Raw genomic sequence first — 19743 nt, forward strand, 5'->3', positions numbered from 1 at the left:
CTCTGGCTGCCTCGAACATGACCATATATGGGCGATTCCAAAGCTGTTTCTATAGTAGCACAAACTTAGCTTAAACATTCCGTGCACAGTCTACTTCCTGTATTCTGACAGTGTTGCCAGGAGCAACGGTGAGGTCATCATTCCGTCATCACCCTACACCTTTGGGAGTGAAACGCATCACATCACAAACGTCAGTTCGAAACAGCCTTTCCAAACGGACACTGCTTTCACAGGAACACTAACGCTTTACAAAACGTTCTCAGCTAAAGACATACTTTGCTCATTCTGCCTTGTTCAAACTCGTTAACATGGACACAGGCAAATACTTCATCGCCCTCGTCACACGGGCAAAAGAGTGCAATCTCACCCTGCACTTAAAGGAGTCCTATGAGACGCCCACAGACCCCGATAACCTCTTCTCTCGTATTGAGGCCGGGGAATTCTGCGTAGAGGCACGAGGGGCGAGCCTGACGGCTGCCCGGGAGAAGGCCTCTATCCAGATGTTGGAGAAATTGGAGAGTTTAGCTCCCAACTCCAACAAAAACACTGCACCTGTCGACACTAGGCCCACAGAAATGAAAAGGTCTTCATCTGTCGACAAAACCCCCACAGAACTGGAGAACGGCACAGTTAACCCTAAGCCCCACGATCGTCCAGATTTCGGTTTAGGGAAGGACCCTACGATGCGTCTGTCCGAGCTCCAAATGGTTCGTAAACAGCCGTACGCGACGTACCGCCAGATCCATGGGGGAATCAAAGGAGCAGAATTGCTTTTCGCCATTGAGGCCGCCTTAGATAAGGTCAGCGCTGTCGGCACTGGCTTCACTAAGAAGGAAGCAAAGAGACGAGCGTCCACAGCTCTGCTCCAGAAAATGGGCTACCAGGTCCCAGAAACAGACCTTCTGGACTTGACTGCCCCACAAACCAGCTCCCCTCCTCTCCAGATAAACAGAGAGGAGCCAACCCCAGTGGACAGGTCACTGCAGAAGCAAGATACAGCGAACCAGTCCCAAACAACCGCCCCACCAACATCCAGGAGGAACAAGACGCCTGTCCACATCGGGCCGGACTTTGGTTTAGGAAAAGATCCGTGTTCTCGCCTGTCAGAGCTTCAAATGCTCCGCAGAGAGAAGTATGCTGTGTACCGCACGCTAGAGGAGAAAGCATTGGAAAAAAACAACTATATGTTCACCATCGAGGCATCACTAAACCAGTTCACAGCGACAGGAAAAGGCTGCACAAAGAAAGAGGCAAAAAAAAGAGCTTCCACAGCTCTGCTCCTCATGATGGGCTTCACAGTCCCAGAGGAGGAACTTCATATCGAGAACGTTTCCCAATTACATCAGGTCACATCTGAACCCCACTCCAGGGAAGAGCAGTGTTCAGAAGACACATCGCCTTCAGAAGAGCGAGCAGAGAACCTCGACTGTTCAGAGGTGAACTCCCAAGACCACCAGGCTTCAGATGAACACAGTGAGCGCCAAGCAGAGGAAGAGCAGAGTCCACTACACGGTTCAGAGTCTCAGAGTGAGCAGACGCCTGAGGAGAGAGAAACATGCTCCTCTGAAAACAGACTGGATGACATAACATCACCAGAGAAACCAACAGAGGTCAAAACGCCAGAGGGACCCAGAGACGATGTGGATGAGTCTGTCACAGAGGACCCACATGTAGATCCACTGTCCACTGCAACATCAGACGACTCAGGCACTTCAGAAGACTCTCAGACTAGAATCCTCGACCAGGGTCCCGAGGAGACCAGTCCCGGAGTAGTCCACACTTTGGGAGACAGTTTGAACGATGTTGAATATCCTGACCAAAGCCCACTGCTCTGGTCAGACTCTGAGACCAGCCCAACCTCAGAAGAGCTCAGTTCAGCAGATTTCTCCTGTTACCTAAACAGTTCCAGCTGCACTGACAATCTCTGGTTAGACGGGATTTCAAAGCTCTTCCAAAGCCCAGAGGGGAGCCAAATATCGGAAGAACTAGAGATCTTGATCTCATCAGAATCTCGCTGGTCAGACAGCCTGTCTAACATCTTCCAAAGCCCAGTGGAGGTGCCAGAATTAGAGATTGTGTCGAAAATACCAGAGACATCAGACAGCAGCTCTGATGTTCACCAAAGTCCATCAGAGACCCAAAGTGTGGGGGAACAAGAGAATCTGGATGAAAACACCCAAACCGCAAAGGACGACATGATCCCAGAGAAAACCCAACTTCCAGAAAACTCTACAGAACAAGAAGGTCAGGAAGAAGTCACAGAGACCACTGAAGCTGGAGAGATTCTCCCAGACCACTTAGTGGAGACAGACCCTGATTCTTCAGTAGAGTCGGAAACTAGACTTGATATCGGGAGGCTAGAGGAGACAAGTCAGGAAGATCTCTCATGTCCAACAAACACCATCTCTGACGGCCACCAAATTCTGCAGGAGATCTTTAACCTCGCATTAAACAGTCCACTGTGGGCTGAAACTCGAGAAGATGTGAATGAAGATCTTTCCACAGAACACATAGATACAGAGATCCCTGAACTCTCCCAAGCAGATGATTCAGTGGACAACAATTTTAACATCAATGAAGACTCTTTGGCAAGTCCAGACTCCTCTGGACTTGCCAAAGAGTCTTCATGCCCTGAAAACATCTGCTCTGTGGACAATCAAAGCCCATTAGAGACATCACGTCCAGAAAAACAAGACATTCAGGACGATAACACAAACTATAAAAGCGCAGAGAGTCTTGTTGAGACTCAAAAAGACACCATCGCTGATGGCCACCAGATTCTTCAGGAGGTTTTTAATCTCGCATTAAACAGTCCACTGTGGGCTGAAACTCTAGAAGATGTGGATGAAAACCTCACAACAGAGGAGCCAGGTGAAGATTCAGAGCTCAAAAAACTCTCCCACACGGATGACTTCATTGACATCTATGAAGACTCTTTCGAAAGTCCAGAGGAGCCTTCATGCCCTGAAGACATCTGCTCTGAAGGCCACCAAAGCCTTGATGAGAGCCAAGATCCAGCCCCAGAAAATCCAATTGAGTCCCAAATCCTAGATTTTCCCAGAGAAGATCGGTGCGACGAAGGCTCAAAACTTCACGCAGTCCCAAAGTCCAAAGAAGCTCCAGAGACTGTCTCCAACCGCACAGTGGAGGACTTTGTGGTCTGGGTCATGGTGAAGAAACTTCTCAAGGATCAGCCGGCCCACCTGAGGACCTACCATGACACGCTGGTGGACCTGCTGGTGAAGGCCGCCCTGGACCACTTCAAAGTCCCTGAAGGAGTCCACCTCAAACCGAAGAACGTGCAGAAGCTTGGCAAAGCCGCCGCCCGGGACCTGATGCACGAGTACGGAGGTTACCTGGAGGTTCTGCTCGCTGCCGTGGGAACGAAGACCATGGAATTCCAGGAGGATGCTGTGAAACACCTGAACATCCGCCTCAGCGCCTTCAAGAACCGGCCAAAGTCTGGACTGAAACGATTCTTCTCCAAATGGGACAAGCCGTATTATTAGACAGCGGCTCAGAGCTTTATTTTATTTGTTTCCTTTCTTTACTTTTCTTCAGCTCTACATGTTGTTTGGTTTATTTAATCTCTATTTAATCTAATTCATTTTAATCTGGTTTGGTTCATCTCTGCAGAGGTTTTCTTTATTATTAGTTCTCTGATTTTAGGTTTAAGTTTAGTGGTTTTTTTAAAATTTAGTTCTAGTTTCTTTGGTTAAGTTTATTTTGGCAGATCCAGGGACCTTCTTCAAAGTTACTGACTTTGGGGGAGACTTAACCCTGTGTTCTCTGAGTTTTAACACTTTATAATTAACCATAACCTTATTTAGCCTTAATGACTGATGAGTTCGCACTTAATTCATCGTGAACATTCATTTATCATTCATTCGTTTAGTGTGACTGACACTTCATAAATACTTAACAATGTATTTGTAAAGTATGTGGAGAACTATTCCATTATTAGTTAGGCATTAACTGCATTAACTGTAGTGGTTTAGTTATTGTTAGTCATACTTCACTAATGACTTATGAGTGAATGTTCATGATGAATTAAGTGTTAATTTGTCATTTATCAAGGCTGAAAAAGGTGTAGGTATTATAAAATGTCACAGTTTTCTTTATTGTTATTTAGTTTGTTAGTTTATTTGGTTACGTGTAGTGTAGTTCAGGTTTAAGTTTAGTGTAGTTTTTTTTCTTAATTTAGTTCCAGTTTCTTTGGTTAAGTTTATTTTTGGCAGATCCAGGGACTCTTTATAATTAACCTTAACCTTATTTAGCCTTAATGACTGATGAGTTCGCACTTAATTCATCGTGAACATTCATTTATCATTCATTCGTTTAGTGTGACTGACACTTCATAAATACTTAACAATGTATTTGTAAAGTATGTGGAGAACTATTCCATTATTAGCTAGGCATTAACTGCATTAACTGTAGTGGTTTAGTTATTGTTAGTCATACTTCACTAATGACTTATGAGTGAATGTTCACGATGAATTAAGTGTTAATTTGTCATTTATTAAGGCTGAAAAAGGTGTAGGTATTATAAAATGTCACAGTTTTCTTTATTGTTATTTAGTTTGTTTGTTTATTTGGTTACGTTTTAGTCTAGTGTAGTGTAGTTCAGGTTTAAGTTTAGTGTAGTTTTTTTTCTTAATTTAGTTCCAGTTTCTTTGGTTAAGTTTATTTTTGGCAGATCCAGGGACTCTTTATAATTAACCTTAACCTTATTTAGCCTTAATGACTGATGAGTTAACACTTAATTCATCGTGAACATTCATTCATTCATCATTCATTCGTTTAGTGTGACTGACACTTCATAAATACTCAACAATTTATTTGTAAAATGACTTATGAGACGATGAATTAAGTGTTAATTTGTCATTTATTAAGGCTGAATAAGGTGTCGGTATTATAAAGTGTCACCGTCTTCTTTATTATCATTTAGTTTCTTCGTTTATTTGGTTACATTTAAGTCTAGTGTAGTGTAGTTTTTTATTTAGTTCCAGTTTCTTTGATTAAGTTCATCTCTGCAGAACCAGGGACCTTAATTATTTATGAACATTGAATAATTATTACTTTACGTTTATTTACCTGATCAGTCACAAAATAAACAATTCATAAATGCCATTTGTGTTGTTTTTTTCTTCTCTGAACAAATGATTTAAAACACTTTTCTCTGTGTTGTCGTTGCAGACACGTACGGGCGCCTCTTGCTCCTGAACTCCACAGGGCAGGAGATCTCTCGCTGTAAGACGTCAGTGCGACGCGGACAGCCCAACCCTGTTTACAAAGAGACCTTCATGTTCCAGGTCCTGAATCCATCCATCCATCCATCTATCCAACCATCCATCCACCCAACCATCCACCCATCCATCCATCCAACCATCAATCCATCCATTCACCCATCCATCCATCTAGTCACCCATCCATCCAACCATCTATTCACCCATCCATCCATCCAGTAACCCATTCATCCAAACATCCGTCCAAACAAACATCCATCCATCCATCCATCCATCCATCCATCCATCCATCCATCCATCCATCTATTCACCCATCCAACGATCCAACCAAAAGCTCATATCTCTCCCAAAACAGTTCACTCATGTGTCAAAGTTAAATTTCCTTCTCATTTAAACAGTCAGTGCCCCCAATATGCTTTATCCCTTTGGCCTTGTGTCAGCACTGCAAGTCTAAATGTTTAGATGTTTTGTTACTAGGGCAGAGGACCATTGAAATGTTCCTCATGTCCACCTTTCAGTCTTAGCCAGGGCTGGACTGGCCATCGGGAGATTCGGGAGTTTTCCCGGTGGGCCGACGTACTTTTGGGCCGGTTGAGCCAGTCAGATCAAGATAAGGCCCGTTATACCTCACACCGGCCCACAATTAGCGGGGGAAGCCATTAGAATCTCTATCATTACATAGATGCAATTACACAACTCCTCCAATAGAGGGATGGGACGCCTTTTATACCCTTCTGGTGGCACTTTCTTGAGTTATGGTTCTAATATAATATAATCTCGTATAATGAGCAATGGGACTCTGGGAAATAACACTCACGCCCCTCACATTGCGAATATAAGAGGAAATAGTTCATTGTACCTTCCTCCAGGACCCACAGAACCTCAGACCTCTATTTTTTATACATTTTAGACAAATGTTTGCAAAGAAGTGCATGCTGGGAGTTGTCAGGTGACTCCGTCTTGCCCCTTGTCGTCGGTGCAGTTTGGAAATCGTCTAGTTTCTATTGAAAGGATTTACAATGTTTGGCCTTTTTGGGACTTCTATTTTCACTCCACACCTCTCTGACTCCGTGGTGAGTTTGACCATTTCATCTTCAATCTACAGTGGGATCATTTGGTTGGTTTTGAGAAGTTTATTTGTGTTGCAGTCGCGAGAGGAACTTCATTAACGGAACGCACATTTTAAGATTGTTAAGTAATTTTACAAAAGTTTCTTCAAGTTGTAAATGACAAGATGAAAGTGTTGAGTGCTATGAGGTGTTAGCTTGAATTCAGCAGAAACAACATGCAGTTATTGTCCTCGATTTGTAGCATATACTGTTTTAGTTCAAGCCAAGGGCTTATTGTTTTGCTCATGACCTCGGCATTGAATTTTTTTTTTTTTTAGGAGGGCCGGTCTTGACCCAAAAGTCCCGGGCCGATTTTTTTCTGCCAGTCCAGCCCTGCTGTCAGCTTCTTCTTCGTGATTCCATTAGTGTGTGTTGGTGGCATGATGAAAGACCTCCCAATCATCCCATTAACACTTGTATTACCTCCAGAGAGACAACGGAAGGATTGGTTAAGGCAAAAAAGTTACTTAGTACTGCATTTAGTGCAGACTGGAATGTTTGGAGTATGTAGGAGCTACAGAAGTGGACATGTAGTTGCAAGAGTGGAACTTTTAAAGATTTTTTTTTGTTGAGAAAACCGGCCCTTATGTTTTGTAACGTGTGCGCATGTGAAAGTACATTTTTCTGGTCTTTCATCGCAACTTTTTCTCCCACAAAAGGAAATGACCATATTTGGGTGGTAGTATCATCTTGGGCTCCTTTCACGGGACACGTGGAGATAAAGTATGTCAATATTTGTGAATGAATACACGCAAGTACACGGCTTTAGCGTCACAATGTCAGAGTTACTTCCTGGAAATCTCTGGCTCCCTGACTAGCAACAAAACAGCATAAAATAAGCATCGAAAAGGGTAAGTTTTGTCTTTTTTAAACTCCTTTCCTACTTCTCTGCTAAGTACATTGTATGCCGTAGGAATTGAACGCTAGAAGGTGAATATCTCTTCCACTACTGTGTTCCCTAACCTAAAAAAATATTCCGACAACAATGAGGCAATAAAAAAAAGGTAGGTTGCCTCCAGGTGGACTCTTCAGTAAATAAATGCACCATCTGCATAAAAATCACAATAATCGACTTCACCAGCCCATTGATTAAAAGTGCACTGCCTAAAAGCTCCCCTCGCCGTGTGCTCGGTGAGCCGCCCATGACCCATAACTGAGGAGGCGTTGGACGTGATATAAATGGACGTATTGATTTGAGGTCATATCACACGACCTCTGCGCGACGGAGGCTTTTTAACAAACGAACACAGAGGTGTCACTTTCTGCAGCGTGTTTTACCGGCACTGCTGATTTTTGAGTCAAGCTGGAGAGAAAAGCTGGTTTGGGAGAGGTGTAAGGAGACGGGTCTGTGGAGGTTCTGAAGGACTCCTCAAATCACAAGAGCAGCTTTATCAATGCAAGAGGGACCTCACGACTCCAAACCTCGGCCCAGCCCAGAACGAAGACTATTAGAGAAACTGTTTTAGCTTGAACGGGGAAAAGGAGTAGGTCTGAGGACTGCTCGATGATACCAATGTGCTCTTGAATTAAAAAAACTTAGGTACAACTGGTATAGAAAAAAGACAAGTATTGAAAGCAGGAGCCCTGTTGGTCCAGGGACAGCGTTAAAGAAACTAGATGCAAGTTGGTCATTTTATACTCCCTATAGGGCCTGACCGATATATCGGCAGGCCGATATTAGGATATTTTCAAAATTCTAAGGCAGATATCTCCGGGCGCTCAGTCAGAGCTTTAAAATGAGCCCTCCCACAACTTCCTAGGCCTCAGGGAGGTGGAGAAACATTGCGGTGAAAATTGTTTGTGCACCTATTTTACATATTTTAGTTTATGAACGTTTGCGCATAGTTTCAGGAACCATAAGAGACAGACACTTGCCGTTCTGTTTTAGAATCTACTGAATTTTGGCTTTCAAACAAGCTCCCTCTGAAGTAACAACTAAACATGATTATACAGCGCCCCCTGCTGTCATAGTGTAACACTGACACATTTTAAAGCTTCATACACAGGGTTATAAAGAGTTCTAAATATGGCCAAAAATATCAGTGGTGCATATTGGCATCGGCCAATCACAATACCCCATAATTGAAAGGACAGTGTGCAGCTACGTTAAAAAGATGCTGCACTGGATTTAGCAGTATGCTAATTTCCATCTGTATCAGTCGACTGATATATTTCTATAATAGAAACCTTTACTATAATAATAAATGCTTAACTTTAGGATATTTGAGATATTACATTTTTAAAAAAGAAAATGGTATCACTTAAAATATCGGCCTTTATATCGGCTATCGGCCAGACCAACCCCCTTCATATCAGTATTAAAAATACATATCGGTCAGGCCCGACTCACTACTGCCACCTCAGGTCTTATGCGGAACTGCAGCGTCTATATTAACCTCGTGCATGACGGCACTTCTGACCCGAAGTAACGACTTTCTGAGTGACAGTGCAGGATTTTAGAGGCAGTTATGGTGAACAGGTCTGAGCTCATTCTACACATTAGGACATGGATGGAGAATGTAGGGGGAGGAAAATACTTTCTTTTTTTTTACATTTTTAAACTCTGTATAGTCCCTTTAAAGGAAGTGGCTTGTTTTTTTCAACTGAAATAGTTTTTCACCCCATTTTTTTTTGCTAAATGTTTGCAATGTTTCCTAATTTTCCCCCAAATTCCCCCCCGATTTTTCACACAATTCTTGACATTGGACATGAACCCATGAACCATATTGTAAATTTGCATATACCGATCTGATGCTGGTATCGGATATTGGAGCCCATACCAGAAAAAATACGGTATCGTGTATCGGCTACAAATATCCGATACTGAACCACCACCAGATTTGGCTTTTTCACCGACTAAACCAAGTGAATATGGACGTGCTGAAGAAGCAGCGGCTAGCGACAGCATGCTAAAAGCTAGCAGCAATATGTTAATGTTAACGGCAACTAATCCAGACTAGGACAGAAATGACATTGGATCACCTCAAGGGGCGAAATAAAAATAAAATCGGTATCGGAAGCAAAAGAAGCTGGATCTGCATTTCTAGATGACAAATATCTTTCATTCAACGACAAAAGCAAGAAGAAGCTTCTGAAGAAAGAAGCAAAACGTCTTAAACCCGTGCATACAAGCTTCAGAATTGTCCAAAGTGATCGATTGTGAGAGAAAGGTCAGCGCCTCTGGGGTCTCTGCAAATCATTCGAGCAAACTGAGATTCCTGTATTGATCTGGCTTGAGATTTTGATGGATGTCTTTTTGGACTCGTAATAAATTCAGCCCATTGTGACACGACTGGGGATGGGACGATAATGACATTTGGAATCACGATTATCTTGGCCAAAATAACTGTGATTAACGATATGATATTTGCTTATAGTTTAAAAAATCCCTGAAAGTGTCCCTGCTGTAAATGCCATATTGAGTGAGACATGAGGTAAGTATTTAAAGGCACACTGTGTAACATTTTGGACGATACTGTTGTCATCAATACAAAACCTGCAGCTCATGAGCAAATCCACACAGAACATGCTCTTTCTGCAGTGGGTAATCAAAGAATAGATTTGGATGAGGATCTAACCTACTGAAATCTGAAATACTGCTGACTCTCGTCATATCTCCATGGAAACGTACCCACGCCCGGCACTGGTCATCTGATGGATTTAGCGATTATCTTCTAGCACGATAATCACGATAATCAAAAAATGTCCATGTGGTCTCGGCTGAAATCAAGTCTGGAGACTCTCCTCATCTGTCGGGGATGTCTCGGAGACATCTCAACTCAAGTCTCCAACTCGTCTCCAGGCCGGTGAGACAGGCCCTTAAAGGAGCTATCCTTGATTTTATTTCATTCTCTGTTATTGGAATACAATTTGTTTTGTCCTTTAGTGTATGGTAAAAGCAGACGTTTATCCAAAAAACACTGGCTTTAAAGCCTTCTAAACAGTCATAAAATGTCAGGCTAGTAGGCATTTTTTACAGTGAAGTGACAGTTTTCCTGAAAGTTGTGAAACCTGGTTTAAACTCAGTCCCTGTGACGAATGTTGCTGTTGTAAATGCATTAGGACAGTTTGAGATGAGTTTGGACCAGAAAATAGCAATTTGAAATTTCAGTAACTCTGTTTCTTTGTACAATCAGGTATAGCTCCTTTGAACAGCACTAATACTTCTTATGTTGTAAAAAAAATTCTATATGTTATATGTATACTATACCTGTATGCATCGGTAGCTCAAATAAACTAAACTAAAAACTAAACTTCTGCACAAATGACGGCATACGGATCCTTCCTCCATATCATGGGTTCGAGTCTTGGGTTCCGAAAATTCAATGAATTTTCCCCCTTTCACAAAGTGCAGTTCTGTCCAACAAAGTCTGCGGACCTTAAAAACAATCAAATGACCGGTCACAATCTTTAGCAGAAGCTGACTGACAAAATGGTGAAAACAAATTTATATTAAAAAGCGCAATATCTAAACTAATATCTGCGATTACAGGCAAGAGACAAGAGTCCATGAGAGACAGGGGTCGGCAGGTTTGTTTGGTGGAAGGACGATTTTCTTCATTGTTAAAAGACCAAGGACTGGACCCTCCATCACTTTCTACAAATACAGTATCATATTTGACCTTATTAAGCTTCTGCTAATGAATCTCCAAGGAATCGACCAGGGCTGGACAATATGTTGAAAAAAATGTAATGAAATTTCCTTTTCTCATATTGATTTTGATATGATAATATTTGTTCGACGAGCCTTTTACACAAACCTTGGCTCAAACAAAAACAAATACTTTCCTCCAGTTTCATTTAACACACAGAAATCCCCCACCTCCCAACCAAACTCCAAAACTCTGACCCCGACGATTATAAAATCCCATGACGTTGATTGACATTGACAGTATTTTTCATATTTCTAGAATACTTTCACAGGCATTTGATCCCTGATTTGTGTAATAAATATTCCTCAAAATCAGAGGTTTTATTCCCGATTCCTCTGAGGAAATAAGTTTTATATTTTTATATTTACATTCAGTTACTCCCAGGACTCAAGAAACATTTACTTTATTACTTTTACTTGATGTATTTGAATCACTATTTTTCATTACAAAGAAAGCACACGCCCCAAAATATGCTCATCAACTGTTTAAAAGATCTTTTTTACAAGAATGACCTCTACAACTGTAAATCTAATCGATCTTTTAAGGAGAAAAGTGAAAGCATTGATTTTTCACACAAAGGTCGAAGTGAGGATTTTTCGCTAGTTTCTTCTTTAAAGGGACTAGATGCAAGTTTGCCATTTTGTACTCACTACTGCCACCTCAGGTCATACGTGTAACTGCAGCTTCTATATTAAGCTCGTGCATGACGGCACTTTAGACCTGAATTAACACCTTTCTGAGTGACAATGCAGGATTTTAGAGGCAGTTGTGGTGAACAGGTCTGGGCTCATTCTACACATTAGGACATGGCTGGAACATGAAGGGGGAGGAAAATACTTAATTTTAACATTTTTAAACTCCGCATAGTCCCTTTAACATCTTAGTTTTCATGTCAGAGAATAAAAATGACCAAATTGACCCCGTGCGCGAGGTGGAGAAAACCTGGGAGTAGCTAAAACATCACTTCACAAAGCCATTTTTCCCTAGTGTATTCATTCACAAATATTGACATATTTTACATCCGCGTGTCCTGAAGGCTCCGCAGCGACGCTATAATCCAAATATGGTATTTTTTCTTCTGCGAGACGCCTTGTGCGAAAGAGCTTTTTCTCAAAATGAGCTTATGGCTCCACTCATGTACCGACCTCACCACTTAAAGGGGCTAGATACAAGTTGGCCATTTTATACTCACTACTGCCACCTCAGGTCTTACGCGTAACTGCAGGTTCTATATTAAGCTTGTGCATGACGGCACTTCAGACCCGAATTAACACCTTTGACAGTGCAGGATTGTAGAGGCAGTTGTGGTGAACAGATCTGGGCTCATTCTACACATTAGGACATGGCTGGAACATGTAGGGGGAGGAAAAATCATTTTTTTTAACCACCAACTCCATATTGTCCTTTTACACAACTCCTACAGACTCCAAACTGCCCAGTCTTGGGCCTGACAACATTTTGAACATATTTTCAGAGGGATTTTTTTAATATCTAATTCCCAGCCTGATTTTTTTCAGCATTGAACCCAAAAAAAACAAGGCACAATTTTGGTTTCTACAGATTATTCCACTTATGATTAGCTTATTCAAAAACTAAACAAGATATAAAATCCCTCATCTCATCTTTGTTACTAATATGTCACAAAATGAGACCATACATTTAAATTTGGGTCAATCCATTATTTAGATTTTTTTGCTGTAAATATCGGCAATTGTTTGAGGTGCAATTTTTTTTGCACAAAATGTCTGATTCTTAAACGAAAACATTAAATGACCGAAAAATTGCAACACATTGTTTTCTCATATTTACATCACTAATGTTCAGCAACAGTTTTGAATTGATATCTCTATGTTTATTTGTTTCCCCCATTCCCCTGCAGTGTCTCGCCTTAACAAGAATGACCTCTAAAACTGTCACATTTTTCTCGTGAGAAAACGCAAATACTTTTAGACAAACTTGCCTTTTAGGCCTGGGAAACGTTTTTTTGCGATTTCACAAACAAAACGTCCTTCATTTCGCCCGATTAGCCGAGAAACTAAACTAACCCCGTTTTTTTTTTCGACACGAGCCAAATCTTCTCAAACGTGATCCTCATTAATCGCTTTTTTGCAGCATGCTATATTTCTAATTGCAGTTTCCCCACGTAGAATTCATTTACTTGGCGATGCTCGCTGTGGGAACGGAGGGGGGAGGAAAGGGCACTGGGGGAGTCTCGGCGTGGCATTAAAATGGATGAAAAGAAAGTAGCGGAGCACACCATCAAAGTGTCATTTGGCTGTGGGCATGGCTGGAATTCAAATGGGCTGCATAGGAGCCTGTGTGTTCCCGATGCCAGCGCGGCGGCGGCGGCGAGGAGGAGGAGGAGGACGACACTGGGCCGAGCGTTCTCTGCGAGGAGGACAGAGGAAGAATAAAAGCTAGAAGATATTGGATTTGGTATAAAACAAATGAAAGGTAATGGAGAAGCCGCTGTGAGTAACGACACTGAGGTGGGTTTAGACAATGTTCATAATTTAGAGATAAAATAGTGTGTGGAATCCAGTGTTTCCCACTTGAGGACTTATACTATCTCAGATTAAAAAGGAAGACAAAACTGACTGATTAGAACCTTATTTCTGAAAGGCTTTTTCAATGACACTTTGCAGGATAATGTCACAATTGTATTTTGAACACACATTATCTTTTTTTTTTACTAATGAAGAGCCATTTAAATGGATCCCTTCTGAATAATCTTACAGCAGAGCACCAATGAAAGGCTCAGGGCGTCCACAAGACACAAAAGATTGTGAACTGATGTAATTGATCGATTTTGCAGAGAACGAGAACTTGTAATGAGTCAATGTTTGGATAAATTCAGATTTTTCTCTTTGAAAATGCCATGACCTCAACAATATAGAAGGCTTCTGTTTCATTCCTCCCTTGGGTAATCAAGTAATCAATCTATTATTCGAACTCCAAGTCATCTCCATCCACTGACACTTCCAATATGTTTCTTTTGTCCGGAAAACCTGAAAGCATATCTGGTAATTTCATAGTTTTTACCTCTTTAAAGAAACGAGGAAAGTACGACTTGGGTTCAATCTCTACAAAACACTATTCGATCGACTTGTAGTGAAGTTGCACGACCTACAATAAATGCACTGTTGGAATAATTGACATCCCAGTATAATGGCACTGCGAGTCAAGAAGACCAACAGTGAAAGGAGACTTGATGTGAGCGCGCGAGAACTCACCTGCCCGTGTCATATTGTCTAAATCGATAGATAATAACGCACGCGGGTTGAGAAATTGGTCGTGCAGAACAGTGTGGATCAGTGCGCAAAAATGTGATCTCTCTCTCCCTCTCTAGTGTCCGAAGAAGAAGAAGAAGAAACCTATAATTACGGGAGTAGATGTGAGGGCACGCGCGTAATGCTGAGCGACTGGACCGGGTTGAGCCATAAAGTCATGGGTTAATTTGTAGCGATCGTTGTCATTCTCACACTTTAATCCCCTCGTTTCCCTGGACCAGACAAATGGCTGCAGCTGCTCTCACCCCTTACCGTATTCTGGAAGTCCCGTGGTCCGCTACGCGTCCGAAGAAGTGTCCGTAAAATCCAGGGAAGGGACATTGAAGTTGAATCTACGTGGAGGAGGCGCGGGTTTGGCGACATGGGGCACCGATTACTTCTCGTGTGTTGCTGCTTTGCTTCCCATTCATGCGTAACCAAAATAGAAGACACAGCAAAAATAGATAAATGAAATCAAAATAAAAAATTAGGATCGGCGCAACTTGGGCGAAACAGGCGATGGCATTCGACCCCGTGCGCCTCGTGGACGTATTCTCCAGTGGCGCGCGTAAAAGGTATACAAATCCAATCCAAGGGGAGAGGGAGTCCGCTGTGTGCCCGTTTTTTGGGGAACTGTTTTCAGGCAGGAGCGGAGGAGGAGGAGGAGAGGCAAACTCCCCGGACTCTCGCTCCTGGAGACACGGGAGCGAGAGAGCTGGAAAAGCGCGCACTCACGCTCGGTCGGTTTGGATGAGTGAGGAGAGCGGAAAAGGGGGCGATGCTGTTAGTCCGCGGACTCCCGGCGAACTGAACGTGTGGATGGCTGCGCGCTGGCTCCCCTCCCTGACTGTACCACCGCGACTGAGAGTTAATTTATTCCAGCAGCAGCGGCGGCGGCGGAGGCAGAGAGCGCGCAGAGAGAGGAGTGGAGAGAGGAGGATGAGAGGGGAGGAGGGGAGTGAGCGAGCACGAGTAGCCGCTGGATTTATTCACATCGAGCGTTTTCACAAAGGACAGAAGACAGCGAGGATACGGGGGTAAGTTTATGGACAAGTGCGTTTATTGTTTAGTCAATGACTTATGGGACACAGTGTAGGCTGCAAAGGTTGTCAAACTTGTTACACGAAGTAGCCCATACCTCCTTTAGGAATGTTTGACGCTCCAGTCAAATCGTACTGTATTATGTCTATTGTTTATTAATGTGATCGGGACAATGACACCCAGCATGTAACTCCCGGCCCACCAGTTGAGAACCACTGCTCTATACTGAGCCATGTTATTTTACCAGTGGGGATAATTGGGTACGTTTTTCATTAAAGATGCATAATGCAACTTTTTATGTGAAACAAAAAGTCGATTTTGTGTGTATTTGACCTTGTAATGACCAAGTGGCCGCATGACTGGTTAGAATAGCGCCTTTACTTTCAATCATGGTGGTCTTTACAACACTACAGGATCAATTGTTTTGTAGGGTTTCTAGTCAGTAGTGAAATCATTCCAAACAATTCCTCCAGGTGCATCCTAAAGACCATTATGATGAAAAGTAAATGCACCATGCTGACCAGTCATACTGACACTTGGTCACTGACTCACTACAAGGTCAAATACACACAAATCAACTTTCTGTTTCACATAAAAAGTTGCATAGTGCAGCTTTAAATGTCCAAAACTACAATACTGTGTTTTTACTGTTGTCCTGTCACAGCAAATGCTCCAGTGTTAATTTGACACCGTTTGGTGTCTTTATGATTCACACCATCTCAGTGTAAATGAAAAATTCTCTCTTCAGAGTTAACTCCAGGTCAGACACCGTGAGTGACACGACACTGAAGATAACGTGCTCTTTATTTTCAGTCAAAATGCTGAGGCTCCTCAGTCTGACAGACCCACGGTGTCCCAGACGTTAGCGCTCACGCGTTTGATGGGGTTTCCTCCGGGACAAACATGACTCTACATCAAATACAATTTACATGGTGTAAATTTTGTGACTCTGGTAAATATTAAACCCATAGAGAGGCCGGAGGCAAGAAATCAGATTCAGTAGATTTATTTTCTCCACTTTTTTTTTAATCTTTTTGCCTTTAGGGCATGAAGCATTGTTTCATCCCTGAAACAAGTAGTAATCACATAAAGTTTAACATAGTGGATTAACAATGTAACAGAAATACGATCTAGTCTAAACATGGATAAAGGAAATTATGTTCATTAAATGGAAATAAAAACAAACTCACAGGACGCATGCTCAGCATGTGGCAGGATGGAGTTCAGTGTCCTGTATCGGTGATTGATTGCTGATACTCAGCAGGTGCTGGAGGGCGGAGTAAACAGAGAAGGTGCACTTGGTTCATCCACCTGTGTGGGATGTTCAGGGGCTCCTTGAGTGATTGGAATTTTTCACACATGGTTTTGTTTTATCTCATTTATAATACATAATACATACATTATTATACAAACACTTATTTTTATGTTTACTTGTGGCGTCCAGCAGAAGTCTGAAGTTCTGTCTAAGAAGCTCCGTGACTTTCTTCTCCACCTGTCGTTCTGTGACTGAAGAGCCTCAGCATTTTGTCTGAAAAGAGCACATTGTATTTAGTGGCTGTTTCCCAATTGCCAGGATCCTCGGCGTCTCGACCACTTCGGACGTCATTTGCGTCATCACGGCGCCGCCAAGTGGTGTTCCATTTCACCTGGACCACTCGCCCCCTCGCAGCTCGACTCCTCCGTTTGGCTCATTTACGAAGGATACAGCAGTGGATCCTCCGCTGCCTCGGAGAGCTGAAATTACCCATGATGCACTGCAGCATAGTTTCTTTTTTCTTTTCTCGCAAAACTTTATTAGTTTGAACTCACTTTAAAAAAAGTTGTGTTCCACATAAACAGTTTCCTGGCCTCTGTTATTTATAAAACAGTTGTTTTAATGAGCATAGATTGACACGTGACCTGACGCAGCCGCTCGCTCCGGAGGCCGTTCCATTTGAGCTCAAAGGCGGCGGGGAGAGGACACTCCGCTCCGTTTTGGAGGAGCCGCCACCGAGGACGTCAACGAAGTGGCCAAACGGAGGACGGATCCTCGCAATTGAGAAACAGCCAGTGTCTTGTCACTCTCGGTGTCTGACGTGAAGTTCACTCTGAAGAGAGTATTTCACATTTACACTGAGAAGGTGTGAATCACAAAGACATCGAACAGTATCAAATTATCACTGGAGTATTTGCTGTGATTTCTGCATCTCTAAGTCCACACTTCCTTCTCTCTCTTATGACTCCTCTCTCCTGTTTGAATGTGTTATCGTGAGTAAGCATGTTTCCTTTCTTGTTTTTTCCTTCTCCCTTGCATTTAAATGTCAAAATGTGAGCAAACTGTGAGGCACGTGATCCTTGCATTCGTCTAGCGGTTCCTATTTCAGTCTTCTCTCAAATGTCATCGCTCTCGGGCACATTCGAAATCTGCGCTGAGTGAAAGAAAGCCTCATTTTATAACATAAATCACAGGCGCCGGTTCAGGAGATTATACGTACAATCGTTCAGGCTAATGGAGTGTCACAGCTGGTTACCACGGGTTCGCCCTGAGATGGAAGCTATTTTACACGCAAGTATATAAAAGTTCTTGTAGTGGTGTCGCAAAGTACTTAAAATCTGCATATATTATTAATGTCTATAAGGCTCGAGCAAAAGTTTAGGCACCTGCAGAATTAGCAAAGAGTCTTTCAGTTCTAGTTTGTTCTGGAAGACTTTTGTTTGGAAGAAAGGGATTTCTCACCTGCTCTTTGGAGGTCCATCCACAGATCCTCAATGATAATTAGGTTAGGCAACTGAAGGCCATGGAAAAACCTTAAGATGCTCCTCTTGGGGTCGTCCATCATGGATTTTGAGCTGTCATTACCATTTGTAGATGCCATTTGCTTTGTAACTTCAGCTTTTTTACAGATTGTGATACATTTTCCTTGAGAACTTGTTGGAAATGTATTTAACACATTCTTTGTTCTACCTAAGGAATGCTCCCTGCACTATTGGCTGCAATACAACTCCAAAGGATGATGGATCCACTCCCAGGTTTAACAGTTGGACAGACGTTCTCTTCTCCAAACCAACCTTTGATCAATTTGGTCCAAAACGTCTAATTCAGACTCTGTTTTATGTCTCAAAAAATATGCGTATTTTCTTAATGTCATGCATAGCTATCGCATCCCACTGAGGAACATTTTGGCCAGAACGAACAATGGTCAGCTTGGAGAAGAAGCGGCACAGATTTCATGAACTGTTAATCCTTTAGGGTTGTATTTCAGCCAGTGGAACAGGGTAGTTATCCATCCATCCATCCATTATCTTCCACTTTTCCGTTTCCAGGTCGTGGGGCAGCTGTTGGAGATGCCCAAATCACATTGCACCAGCCCCTATGGTTCCTCCTGCAGGTGGTGGGTCCACAGAAGGACGGTCTCACGATTCACAGGCCTGTTGGTCTCTCGTAAGGGGCTTCTGAACCGCTCTTTGTCTGACCCGTCACTTAGGACCTGTTTGCCCTGGGAGACCCTACCAGGGGCACAAAGCCCTGACAACAGAGCTCCAGGATCATTCGGGTGCTCAAACCCCTCCATGTTAAGCTGGCGCTTCCAGGAGGGCCAGGTAGTTAAAATACATTTCCAACAAGTTCTAAAGGAAAACGCCATCTTTGAAGAAGCTGAAGTTACAAAGCAAATGGCGTCAAATGGGTAATGGTTGTAAACGCAGCTCAAAATCCACAATGGACGACCCCAAGAGGCGCATCTGAAGGTTTTGCCGTGGCCTTCAGTCTCCTGATCTAAACATCATCGAAGGTCAGTGGATGGACTTCCAAAGAGGAGTGTGTGACAGCCCAGAAATATATTCTGGAGATTTGTCTGGAAGACTCTTGGCTGCCAAGAAAACTATTTAAAGCTGTGATCCTTGCCATATTTGTTGGCTATGATGCGTTCATTCTGCAGGTGCCCAAACCTTTGCTCAGAAATATTGGAACTTATACGTAGACTGTAATTTTACCTTGACCGTGAGTGTGGTACAGTGAGGTGTAATGCTGTCCATATGTTCACGGCGAAAGGTCCATGTTGCCTTTCGCCATCGTTGCAAATCGATGCTTCTGCAGATTGACAGAGGAGGTCAGACACGAACAGGTCTCACCCCGGACACGACAGCACAGATATCCGGCCCCATAAATCTATTCCGTCTTCTGCTTGTTGGCTCCGATGACAAAAGACTATTCTTCAAAGTCATGTCACAGATGCGTTGTGGTCAGAGCGATAATATGAGCAGCTGTTTGCATGTGTTGTCCTTTTGCATAGTTGTACAATGGTGTCGATGAGGCTAGGTTAAATCAGATTAAATTACACATTTTCTTCTAGCCGTGTAAAAGTGATTTTGCATCCAAAACTTTGCTGTGCATGTCTGAGTCATGCTCCCTCTGCAGGAAGCTTCATTGGACCCATTTAGAAGTGTG

At 42.8% G+C, this 19743-nt stretch overlaps 1 protein-coding gene across 1 annotated transcript in view; it reads right to left on the bottom strand.

Annotated features, from left to right (window-relative positions):
- Window positions 1-15197, bottom strand: part of LOC306964221 (BMP/retinoic acid-inducible neural-specific protein 3-like) — a 250323-nt gene extending 235126 nt beyond the window's left edge. Inside the window, exon 1 of the mRNA XM_079558190.1 lies at window positions 14550-15197. The gene's annotated coding sequence lies outside the window, so the exon portion shown is untranslated. The remainder of the gene's footprint in view (window positions 1-14549) is intronic.
- Between the last annotated feature and the right edge of the window lie 4546 nt (window positions 15198-19743).

Source organism: Gobius niger (assembly GCF_951799975.1).
Source record: "Gobius niger genome assembly, chromosome: 6".
Lineage (NCBI taxonomy): Eukaryota > Metazoa > Chordata > Actinopteri > Gobiiformes > Gobiidae > Gobius > Gobius niger.